Source organism: Anolis carolinensis, chromosome 6 (genome assembly GCF_035594765.1).
Source record: "Anolis carolinensis isolate JA03-04 chromosome 6, rAnoCar3.1.pri, whole genome shotgun sequence".
NCBI classification, from domain to species: Eukaryota; Metazoa; Chordata; class Lepidosauria; order Squamata; family Dactyloidae; genus Anolis; species Anolis carolinensis.
Genome location: NC_085846.1, coordinates 64,278,477 through 64,290,937, shown reverse-complemented (window position 1 = coordinate 64,290,937; position 12,461 = coordinate 64,278,477).

Below are 12,461 nucleotides of genomic sequence, written 5' to 3'. Positions count from 1 at the left end.
AACATTGTAATCAAATCCATGAATAATCACATCCACAAATGTCAAATCTGCAAAATATGGAGGGCCTTCATTGATGAGAAGACTGTACACTATACTGAAACTTCTGGGTTTTTTTTGGGGGGGGGTTGTTTTTGTTTTTTGGTGGCTTGTAATAGCACACATGAACAAAGGTAATGATCACTATAGAGCAGAATTGTAGTAACTCCCTGCACACCATTGGTGTAAATCTTGCAAACGGTTAAGTGATTAGAAATTTCATCCTTTCCTATCATGATTCATTTTGCTATGATCCTGCAACAGAAAATGATGCTCTACAACAGTGGTTCTCAACCTGTGGGTCCCCAAGTGTTTTGGGCTACAACTCCCAAAAATCCCAGCCAGTTTACCAGCTGTTAGGATTTCTGGAAATTGAATGCTAAAACATCTGAGGACTCACAGGTTGAGAACCACTGCTCTATAACATCTGTAGGCATAGCAACTGCTCATTGCTACAGCTGTTGTTACCCTTGCTGCAATTCATACCACTTGTGCTATTTTGCAATTATTTGCAATGACAATCATTCACTATGCTCCACATAGGCACTAATTCTTCATTCATCATAAAATAGGCACATTTCAAGAGGCCTTTTGTCAAAGATTGCACAACACTAACATTTGCTTGCCTCTGTACATTTTGTGTTGTAGTAAAAAAAAGTTGACTTCATAAGTCAGATGTCTGCTAGTTCCTGACATGATATTTAAGAAAAGCCCTTCTACAGGAGTTGCATGCCTTTTGCTTTCCAGATGATGTTCCTTATCCACTGAACTGTGTATCACATGGAAGAGATTATGGAAGTTGTAATCCAGTAAAATTTGGAAAGTCAGAGATGTTGGATCAGACCATTTTCTAACACTGGTCATAGAATCATGGAGTTGGAAGAGACCACAAGGACCATCCATTCCAACCCCCTGCTATCCTGGAATACACTATCAAAGCATTCCCAGTATATGGCCATGCTGCCTCTGTTTCAAAAATTCCAAAGGAGACTCCACCACAGTCTGAGACAGTGTATTCTACTGTAAAACATCTCACCATCAGAGAGGTCTTCCTAATGTTCAGGTGGAATTTCTTTTCTTGCAGTTTTAATCCATTGCTCTATATCCTAGTCTCGAGAGCAGCAGAAAACAAGCCTACTCAAGATGATATCACTTCAAATATTTAAACATGACTATCCTCCCATCTCTTAAACTTCTCCACATTGAACATACACAACTCCCTAAGTCACTGCTCATAGAGTTTGGTTTCCAAAGCTTTGACCATTTTGGTCGCCTGCCTCTGGATACATTCTACGTTTGTCAATATCATTCTTGAATGGCATAGTATTTCTCCTGATCTGTGAAACTATTCAAGCAATGGTTAACCTAATGTCTCTGTGAATCCTATAAGCATGATATTTTTTAAAGAGCAAAACACTTTTTAAAGAGCAAATACGAACAAACTAAAAGCAAAGTGCAGGTTTCAATGCTTGTTCGCACCAAAAATATCTAGTATCAAAGTCTTTTAGATGAGTATAAGTTCTGTATAAGAAGGACCCACGCAATCATGAATTTACAGGAATGAGCTGTTGAAAATGGATAAACCAAGAGTTCTTGGTTTCACTGACTTTTGACAAGAACTTATTTATCTCAAAACCACCAGTGTTTCCAGGAAGCACAAGTGGAACTATTAAAAGGTTATTTCATGGCTCCCACTTCCCCAAGCTGTAGGAAGTTCCAGCAATGTCTGCTACCACGTTTGTTTACTTACAAATAGAAAGTGTCATATGGAATCAGCCACAACTGTTTACAGTGCCATCCCATGTTTCCCAGGCTTGGATGGTCCAGGAACATGGGATGGCACATATTGTCCCATTCTGTTCTCCATGTTGTGGAGCCTTCAGGTGCTACAGGGGACTTGCGGTTGACTGTTGCCTACAGTGATATCAGGCAGGATGATGGGGCAATCAGCAAAGAGAAGGGGAAGAGGAAGGAGTGATTCCTCTTTTCCCCACTTCTCCTCCGTCATTGCCCCATTGCCCCGTCCAACATCACTGCACCCAGCGGTTGACTGGCAGGACTCATGTCATGCACAAAAATCACTACAACATGGGAAATGGGAAGGGGTGGCAAGTGTGGATGTTTGGCAGCACCAAACTGGGTTTGGCACCACTGGGTAGTTCAAACTCCTATGTGTGCCAAAAGCATGAGGTGGCGGCCTTCAATTGCTTATCCTCTTTGCCATGGCTTCATGCTTCTGGTACATACGACTACAGTAGAGTCTCACTTATCCAACATAAACGGGCCGGTAGAACGTTGGATAAGCGAATATGTTGGATAATAAGGAGGGATTAAGGAAAAGCCTATTAAACATCAAATTAAGTTATGATTTTACAAATTAAGCACCAAAACATCATGTTAGACAACAAATTTGCAGAAAAAGTAGTTCAATACGCAGTAATGTTATATTGTAATTACTGTATTTATGAATTTAGCACCAAAACATCACGATATATTGAAAACATTGACTACAAAATGCGTTGGATAATCCAGAACGTTGGAGAAGCGAGTGTTGGATAAGTGAGACTCTACTGTACTTCCCATCTCCTTGTCTCTTCACCACTGCTGCCTCCACTCTTGATGGCTCTTCATTTGCTCCCTGCTGACTTCCCTCCCATTCTCTCAGCTGTCTCCATGTCTGCTCTACTCCTCTTTTCTTGCCAATGGCAGTGACAAAGAGTGGCGGCCCAGAAAGGACATACTGTGTGTATCAGCTCTGCTGAGCCAGCAGTGGGCAATGGTGGTACTAAAGGCACCGGGGGAGCAGCACTGGATGTGAGGTTAGGGACAGGACAGCTGGCTTTCCTCCTACTTTCTCAGTTGCTGCCACCCTCCTGATCTTCTTTTTATAAAACAAAACCCCCCCACAAATCTAGGACACCATTGCTTCTAAGATTCTTCATGTCAGGAGCAACCGGAGTTGCTTTTGGAGTGAGAGAATTGGCCGTCTGCAAGGACGTTGCCCAGGGGACGCTCAGATGTTTTGATGTTTTACCATCCTTGTGGGAGGCTTCTCTCATGTCCCCGCATGGAGCTGGAGCTGATAGAGGGAGCTCATCCGCGCTCTCCAGAGTGGGATTTGAACCTGGTAGCTTTCAGGTCAGCAACCCAATCTTCAAGTCACAAGGCTTTTATCCCCTAGGCCACCAGAGGCTCCTGATTTTAAGATGCATCCCTCTTTTTGAACCTTGATTTTGAGAGAAAGGGCGTGTCTTAGAATTGGTAAGATACGGTAATGATAAAGAAATATCAGTCCAATTATTTGAGCCACTAAAATTCATTTATTTATCATGTCAGAAGCAAATTAAGAATACAGTTATAATGTATAGAAAAATCACAAACAAAGTTAAAAACTTGGTATTATACTAAATTTCCTTTGACCAGTAGCTGGCCACTTGGAGTGTTACTGTAAGAAGGTCCTTCATTGTGCATGTGGTAGGGCTCAGACTGTATTGTAATAAGCGGTCTGTGTTTGCTCTTCTCCACACTCGCATGTCATGGACTCCACTTTGTAGCCCCATTTCTTAAGGTTAGCTCTGCATCTCGTGGTGCCAGAGCACAGTCTGTTCAGTGCCTTCCAAGTTACCCAGTCTTCTGTGTGCCCAGGGGAGAGTTTCTCATCCGGTACCAGACTCTGGTTGAGGTTCTGGGTTTTAACCTGCCACTTTTGGACTCTTGCTTGCTGAGGTGTTCCTGCGAGTATCTCTAGATCTTAGGAAGCTATTTCTTGATTTAAGGCATTGGCTTGCTGGCTGATATCTGAACAGAGAATGGGCTGGAAATGTCAATCGCTTGGTCCTTTCATTGCTGGCTGCTAATTCCCGCCCGATATCAGGTAGTGCAATACCGGCTAAACAGCATAATTTGTCCAGTGGTGTAGGGTGTAGACATCCTGTGATAATGCAGTATGTCTCATTAAGAGCCACATCCACTGTTTTAACTAAAATTAATTTCTGCAAAAACACATTTATCACTGTAACCTTCACAGACAATGCACTTTCTCCCTCTGCTGGGTGGCAAGAGAAGAACAGAGGAGAAAGCCTAATAAAGTAACCCTTCTACAAGCCAAAAAGGAAAGATAAAGATTACACCTAATACATCACAGGCTCCATTTACAGCAGGAGGCAGTAGAGAATAGCTGACATGGGTATTTTATAGCAATATAATCCACAGTAACTACCATAAGAACATCCTTCAGAATCTGGTGAGTCTCCCTAATCCTTCTCTTCTTCAGGTAGGTTTTTGGCCCCTTGGCTAAAGAACAACCTTTCTTTATTCATGGGTTGTTACCCTTCTGGGGTTTAGATCTGCCTCTTAAGAGTTTGTGTGTCATCACAGTGCTTCACAGATATGTGATAGTCAAAAGTGCCTCAAAATGTTAAGCAACAATGGACAAAATGTTAAGCAACAATTATCCTTTTCACCATTAATACCTGTGTTGATATGAAGAAGATATACTGCGAAGGGATCAAAGAAGGGTGTAGTGGTTTCAGTGTTGGAAGACTACAACTATAAAGACGAAGGTTTGGAGCTCCACTCAGTTATGGAGACCCTCAGTTATGGAGTCATTCTCAATCTCAGAAGAAGCTCTCGGCCTCTGAACAAATCTTGCCAAGGAAAACGAATGAAAGGTTTACCATAGAGGCTCCAAAAGCTAACAATGATTTGAAGACATGCAACAACACCCTACTACCTACCCAACAGTGTTTGTTCCTTCTTATCACATTATATGCTTTAAAATTTACTAGTAGTTATACAGTAGAGTCTCACTTATCCAACACTCGCTTATCCAACGTTCTGGATTATCCAACGCATTTTTGTAGTCAATGTTTTCAATATATCATTATATTTTGGTGCTAAATTCATAAATACAGTAATTACTACATAGCATTACTGCGTATTGAACTACATTTTCTGCCAAATTTGTTGTCTAACATGATGTTTTGGTGCTTCATTTGTAAAATCATAACCTAATTTGATGTTTAATAGACTTTTCCTTAATCCCTCCTTATTATCCAACATATTTGCTTATCCAACATTCTGCCGGCCCGTTTATGTTGGATAAGTGAGACTCTACTGTATTTATATTATAACACATATGCTATGATGACTTGCAATAAAATTGGAAAGAGACTAGTTTGGGTATATACACACTGCACAATTGCACATTCACTAGCATGGCTCTATCCTACAGGATACTGAGATTTTCAGTTAATCCAGGTGCATAGTAAACTGTGCTAGAGTACACAGCAGCAAACTTGGGCCCCTTCTACACTGCCATATAAAATCTAGATTATCTGTTTTGAACTGGATTATATGGAAGTGTAGACTCATATAATCCAGTTCAAAACAGATAATGTGGATTATCTGCTTTGGTAATCTGGATCATATGGCAGCGTAGAAGGGACCTTAAACTCTCCAGCAGATTATTCTAATTACCTCACCATGCTACAATTTCCGGCATTATATAGGAGGAAGCCATGGTAGTTTAAGTGGTACGAAGGTGCTATTAATTTGTGGTGGTTTACACACACACATACCATTGTGTTTTATTTATTCCCTGATCTATTTAAAATATATACTGCTATTCAAAATATCCTCTGTTCTCATTGTGATTAATTTTGTAATAACCATGCCAATGAAATCCAGGAATATTCATGTAGCATCCGTTTAAAATCTCTGTTCATAGGTTTGTTGCCATACCCTACTGAGACCCCTTCTACACTGCCATATAATCCAAATTACCAAAGCAGATAATCCACATTATCTGCTTTGAACTGGGTTATATGAGTCATATGCCATATAATCCAGTACAAATCAGATAATCTGGATTTTATATGGCAGTGTAGAGGGGGCCTGAGACTGAATGTGCACTACTATGTAATCCAGTTTTGAAATTCAGATTAACTGCTTTGAACTGAATTATGTGAGTCTATACTGCCATGTAATCCAGTTCAAAGTAGTTAATCTGCATTCTGAAATTGGATTATATGGCAGTGTAGATCCAGCCATAGACACTTAAAACTAAATAAGCACATCTGTCATGCAAATGTGATCATTCATCACCATTGGCTGTGTTAGCTGGAGTTCATGGTAGTTTCATTCCAACAACATCTGAAAGGCTACACTTTGACCTTATCTGCCCTAAGCCTTTGTTTTTCATCACATATGCAGATTAAGTAGAAGTGCCCATTTTGAAACCAGGTAGGAGGAACTGAGCTAGCGTGGTGGGGAATTTGATGCTCTTTGCTTGCTTCTGCACCACAGAAGAATATAAAAGCAGCCTTGCTGAATTACACCAAGACCAATTCAGACCAACTTTACATAACCTGTACTTTAGGAACCTCCAGGGAGAAGGTACAAATGCCATAGTAATACTTCTGTTTCACATCAGTTCATCAGAAAACAGAGCATCGGAGTCTTCCCTCTGTAGGTTTGCATGAGAAATACAAAAGACTTTAGATTATCATAAATTTAAGGGTAACGTTATTTATTTACCCCGCCCCAGCAATTTTAAGATAAAACCTGAAGCCCCACCTATACTAATAGAAACGTGGGCAAGGAGGAATACAAAATGAAATAAAATAAAATTATATTTAATGCCGTTCCTTTATGTTAGTAAGACTGGAAAGTCTTTGATCAGATGTTGGGAACGTTAGCAGATACTTATCATTATAAAAAATGACATCATTGGCATTATATGTGAATCTATCTATACACATAATAAATGTGAAAATGTGTATGTGTGTATGTGGAGGAGGTGTCCACTTACACAGTCAGCCTCCCACCTCCACAAACAGCTATAATTCCCACTGGGTAGGAGACACCAATGGCCCTCCCTCCACTGACACGCAGGTTATAGTGAGCAGGTTATAGTGAGTGTCGTAAACATGTAGCCCAAACCCTGCCAGTGTCCTCCACAAACACTATTCTGCCCCCCACCCCCCACCCAAGTGAAGGCTTTTGTCACGCTCAAGGCAGCGGAGCACCAAGAACCATACACGGAGGCCAATAACTATCTAATATCTTTATTAAGGAAATATATAAGAATAATAAAAACAAGTAGAAAATATAGTCCAGAATCAGACCTATCAAATGAGGTCAAATGTAGTCCAGAAATATTTTGTCCAATAAATGATATTAGAGTCCAAAGATAAAATCTTTGCCAAGCAATAGTGTGGGGAATTGTCCAGAGTCTTTCAAGGTCCAAGGTAAATTCACAAGAAGGCTGGAAACAAAGCTTGAATCTAAGAACAAGGTCCGTGACTAGGAACGAGGCAAGACAAATCTTGAATACTTGAATAAGCAAGGCAAGGAAACTGGACTGCGGACTTAGCGAAGTCCACACAAGGCTGGAAACACGATCTCACTCCTGAAGCTGCTCTGTTGTCTCCGCACGGAACCAACCGTGCCAGGCACCTTTAACTGGGTCTCGTTTCCCCGCCAAACAGGTGTCCAGCTTTCTCTTTCCCTAGAGAACAGGGAACGAAACCCAACTTTCCAGATGTGAGACTCCCTGGATTTTCCCAGGGGAAACATGGCTAATCAGTGTCTTGTTTGGCTGCAATTCTGAGACTCCTGCGAACTCGCTCTTTCACTCCCCTGTCTGCAGCAAAGGATTGTCTCCTAGCGAAGGGAGGTGAGAGCTGTTCAAGGTCGGTTTTAATGGGCTCTTGGGCAAGAACATCAACATCAGGCATCTGGAAGGATTCCGGCTGTTGTTGATCCGGAGAAAACCCCATGTTTTCATCCTCATCAGCCACAGTGACACTAGGAGCGGGATTACAAGGCCCATGAGGCATCACAGCTTTCATGTGGAGACAGTTTCATCCCAGAGTTCCTTAATTTGCCAGACCCCTCCCACTGCCTCTCCCTTAACCCTTTCCTACCCTTTCCTATGGCACACAGCAAACAGAGGAAGTGATAAGTAACTGAACAAGAGGTTTGGGGACAATTCACCATGATTTACAAGAGTTATACTTGATCTACATACAGAGAGCACTGTTAACCCAACCAAAGATATATCTGGACCAAACTTGCCACTGATAATGGAACTTGCAGTACCTTCACTGATACTGTGACCCCCACCGACAATGGACTGGGACCAAACTTGGCACAGAGAAGTCTCATGACCAACTGAACATACTGCAGGGGTTAGTGGGAATGGATCTTAATTTTGGGAGTTATAGTTCACCTTCATCCAGAAAGCTCTGAACCTAACTGATGACATATCTGGACTAACTGTGCATACAGGCCTACTTTAGGGGTGACTGACCTTGGATCTGGGAGTTGTAGTTCAACCTTATCCAGAACACTGAACACAGTGTTGTGCCACTAAACTTGGCACATAGATCCAACATGGCCAACTGCAAATACTAGAAGGGTTTGGGGGTGACTGCCCTGGGAATCTGGGAGTTATAGTTCGCACTTATCTAGGCAGCACTGGACCAGCCAACGACGGATCTGGACCAAACTTCAATGATATTACCTAACATCCCAAAACTTACAATGCCTTCTTCTAATAACCCAGGCACCACCAGGTCCCCAAGCTAGTAATAAAAAAGGCCTGTGTTTTAAGCATATGTTTTATATTTTATACTGTATTTAACTGTTTGTAATAGATTTTATATGCTGTTAGTTTTTAATGATGTGTCGGCATCGAATTGTTGCCAATTGTATGCCGCCCTGAGTCCCTTCGGGTGAGAAGGGTGGGATAGAAATATTGGAAATAAATAAATAAATAAATAATCCTGTTATAAGGGTTTTATCCTGCTATGATAACTAAACCTGATATATATGGTAAAACATTTCATGCAATTTTTTAAAATATTAACTGTATAATAAAACAACAAAATACTGCTGTAAGAGGAATCACCTGGCCAGCATCAGTCACTCACTGATGTGCAACCATGTAGTTTGCAATAGTTGGACTAAAACTTTGGAATAAAACTTTGGTCTCCTATAAAGCTTTCTTCCATTGAAACACTGTTTCCCCAATATAACCCAATAAAGGAATACAGTAGAGTCTCACTTATGCAACATAAACGGGCCGGCAGAATGTTAGATAAGCGAAAATATTGGATAATAAGGAGGGATTAAGTAAAAGCCTATTAAATGTCAAATTACGTTATGATTTTACAAATTAAACACCAAAACATCATGTTTTACAACAAATGGCCAGAAAAAGTAGTCCAAAGAACAGTAACGTTATGTAGTAATTATTGTATTTATGAATGTAGCACCAAAACATCGCAATATATTGAAAACATTGTTTTAAAAAGCATTGGCTACTAGCAAATTGACTACAAATAAAGATAGAATTCCATAAAATGAACTTACATTAGCAACATTGTTGGAAATTAAATCCATAAAAAGTTCAATCCTTGCTGCCTAGAGAAACAGCTGTGGATCAGGGTGGGAGGCAAACTGCGTTGGGTAAACCAGAATGTTGGATAAGCGGATGTTGGATAAGTGAGACTCTACTGTACATGTATCCTTCACTGTGGGTCTCCTCCGACACTGTTTCTATCTCACTGCTCCTTTGTCTCCATTTCCTATCCGAAAGTCAGCACCCGAAGCCAGGCTGTCAGATTAAAGCAAAGATTCCCTTCCCGATCCCCTTTTCCTTCCTGAGCCAAAGCAGCCATTCCCCCTTTCCTTTTCCATCCTATCACTGTTCCTCACTCTCATGACTATAGAACACACATAATTATTTTCTTTATAAAATTTTATCTTTATTTTTACTTAAACAAATATTTCTGAAGGCAAACTCAAGAGACTACAGTTTGACCCTTCCAGCCCTCAGGGTTGGAACAACATTCCAGTATTTCCTCCCATCGCCCTCGATCCATGAGACAATCAAATCCAAACTTCAGCAATGGATGGAATACTTCCCCAAAGACATCAGGGGTGCCCTGTTTCACAAAAGGGACATGATTGCTGAAGCAACATCCAGAGACTCAAATCTTTGTTTGCTGTCTGGTAATGAGGGGGGGGGGATACATGATGATCACTGCTAGCTATGCTATATGGATTTTTCCTTTAGATCAGTGGTTCTCAACCTTCCTAATGTTGTGACCCTTTAATACAGTTCCTCACTGTAAAGAAGTATGAATTTTAGTTTACAGATGTCATGTTTAATTGCGTTTTAAAAGTCATTTTAACTATTTTTAAAAGGGTAAGTATTAGAGTATTAGAGTGGATGGTAGCCAGCTCAGCATTCTGAGGCAGGTTGCCATAGAAACGTAGAAATGTAACCAGCAAGAAAGGGGCGGAGCTAGCTGGAGAAAAAGGAGGAAATGTTTTAAAAACAGTTTAGTCTGTAATCGGATGAATTACAGGGAAGACTGATTCTCAGTTGGAGAATCAGGGAGACTCAATTGATCATTTTGAGTCTATTCAAAATAAGTTTGGTGACTTATTTTAAGGTAGTCTGTGTTCTGTTGAAGCACAGGGAAAGCTGATTCTCAGTTGGAGAATCAGGGAGACTCAAATGTTTGATTTTGAGTCAAGTTTAAAATAAGTTTGGTGACTTATTTTAAGGTAGTCTGTTTCCAGATAAGGAACAGATAGTCTGTGATCGAAATTCACAGGGTGACTGCAGTTTAAAGCAGTAGAGAAAGAAGTAGCATTTTAAGGAGTTTGAAACACCCCATTCTAGCTTTGCAACTGTTAGTCCAAGTGCCTCTAAAGAGAAAGTTATTGTAACCATTAAGCTTGTGCCTGAATAAAAGTATTATTGTTCCTTTTAACATCTCAGTCTCTGAAATCTATATTACCATCAAAAGTAAACAAGAAAGAAGAAAAAATAAAGATTTAAAAGTCTCCTCTCTAAGTAGCCAGTGGCTATATCATTCCATAGAGGTGGCAAGAGTTGATAATCCCCTTAATATCCGGTGGCCACATTATAAACATCTTTACCTCTGGTGGCAGCTTTTAAATAAAACATCTTTAATAACTGGTGACAGCGGATATAAAATATATAATAACATCTTTACAATTTGGTGGCAGCGGTGGGATAAAAAGATTTCCCCATGCCTAGAAGAACCTCAGTCGATATTAGCTCCTTACACTCACGTTGTGGTGACCCCCAAACCATAAAATTATTTTTGTCACTACTTCATAACTAATTTTACTACTGTTGTGAATTGTAATGTAAATATCTGATATGCAGGATGTATTTTCATTCCCTGCACCAAATTTGGCACAAATACCCGATACACCCAAATTTGAATACTGGTGAGGTTGAAGGGATTGATTTTGTCATTTGGGAGTTGTAGTTGCTGGGAATTTTAGTTCACCTACAATCAAAGAGCATTCTGAACTCCATTACAGATGTAATTGAACCAAACTTGGCACACAGAACTCCCATGACCAACAGGAAGCACTGGAAGGTTTTGGTGGGTGTTGACCTTGAGTTTGAGAGTTGTAGTTCACCTACATCCAGAGAGCACTGTGGATTCAAACAATGATGGATCCGGACCAAACTTGGCACAAATACTCAATATGCCCAAATTGGAACACTGATAGAGTTTGGGGAAAATAGACCTTAACATTTGGGAGTGGTAGTTGCTGGGATTTATAGTTCGCCTACAATCAAAGAACCCCCTGAACCACACCAACTACAAAATTGGACCAAACTTCCCACAAGTGATAAGAAATACCCAGTCAATTTTAAATACCCAGTCAGTTTTAATCATGAATTAATCATGAACTGCAGACGAAATGTTGGAAATGTGGTGCACAGGACAGTACGTTCTATCATATGTAGTGGACCTGCAAAAAGAAAAGAAAAGCCAGAAACTATTGGAAAGAGATAGAGGAGACTTGACAGAAGATACTAAAAATAAAAATTCAAATGAGACCAGAATATTTTTTTACTAGGCCTAACAGACACTGATATTGAACTGGACAAACCATGACGTAGTGAGGGAACACTGTATTCTCTTCATCTATTTGACAATTGCAGCAAGGATAGTACTGCATATGCGAGAAATTGGAAAACAGAAGAAACGCCTCCAAAATAACATTGGCTGGATAAAGTCTGGGAAATCATGGATATGGATTAATTAACATTTTTATTTAAGAAACACTCAGGGAGACCTATCATTCCAAACAGACTGGCAGCTATTCAGAGACTATGTGAACATGAAGTAAAATAAGAGTATCAATAAATTCAAAAAGAGATACTAAGAAAGAAAATGATCCCGACTTAGTCCAAAGAAAAGGGGGAAAGCAACATGTTAAACAATTTGATAAAAGATATTGAATAAACACAAAGAAGGTTGAAAGACAAGATATCCCCTCCCCCCCTTCCTCCCCCCCCCCATGACCTATCCCATGTACCTTCCCCGAAATACCCCAAAATACCTCGATTCCTTTTATCC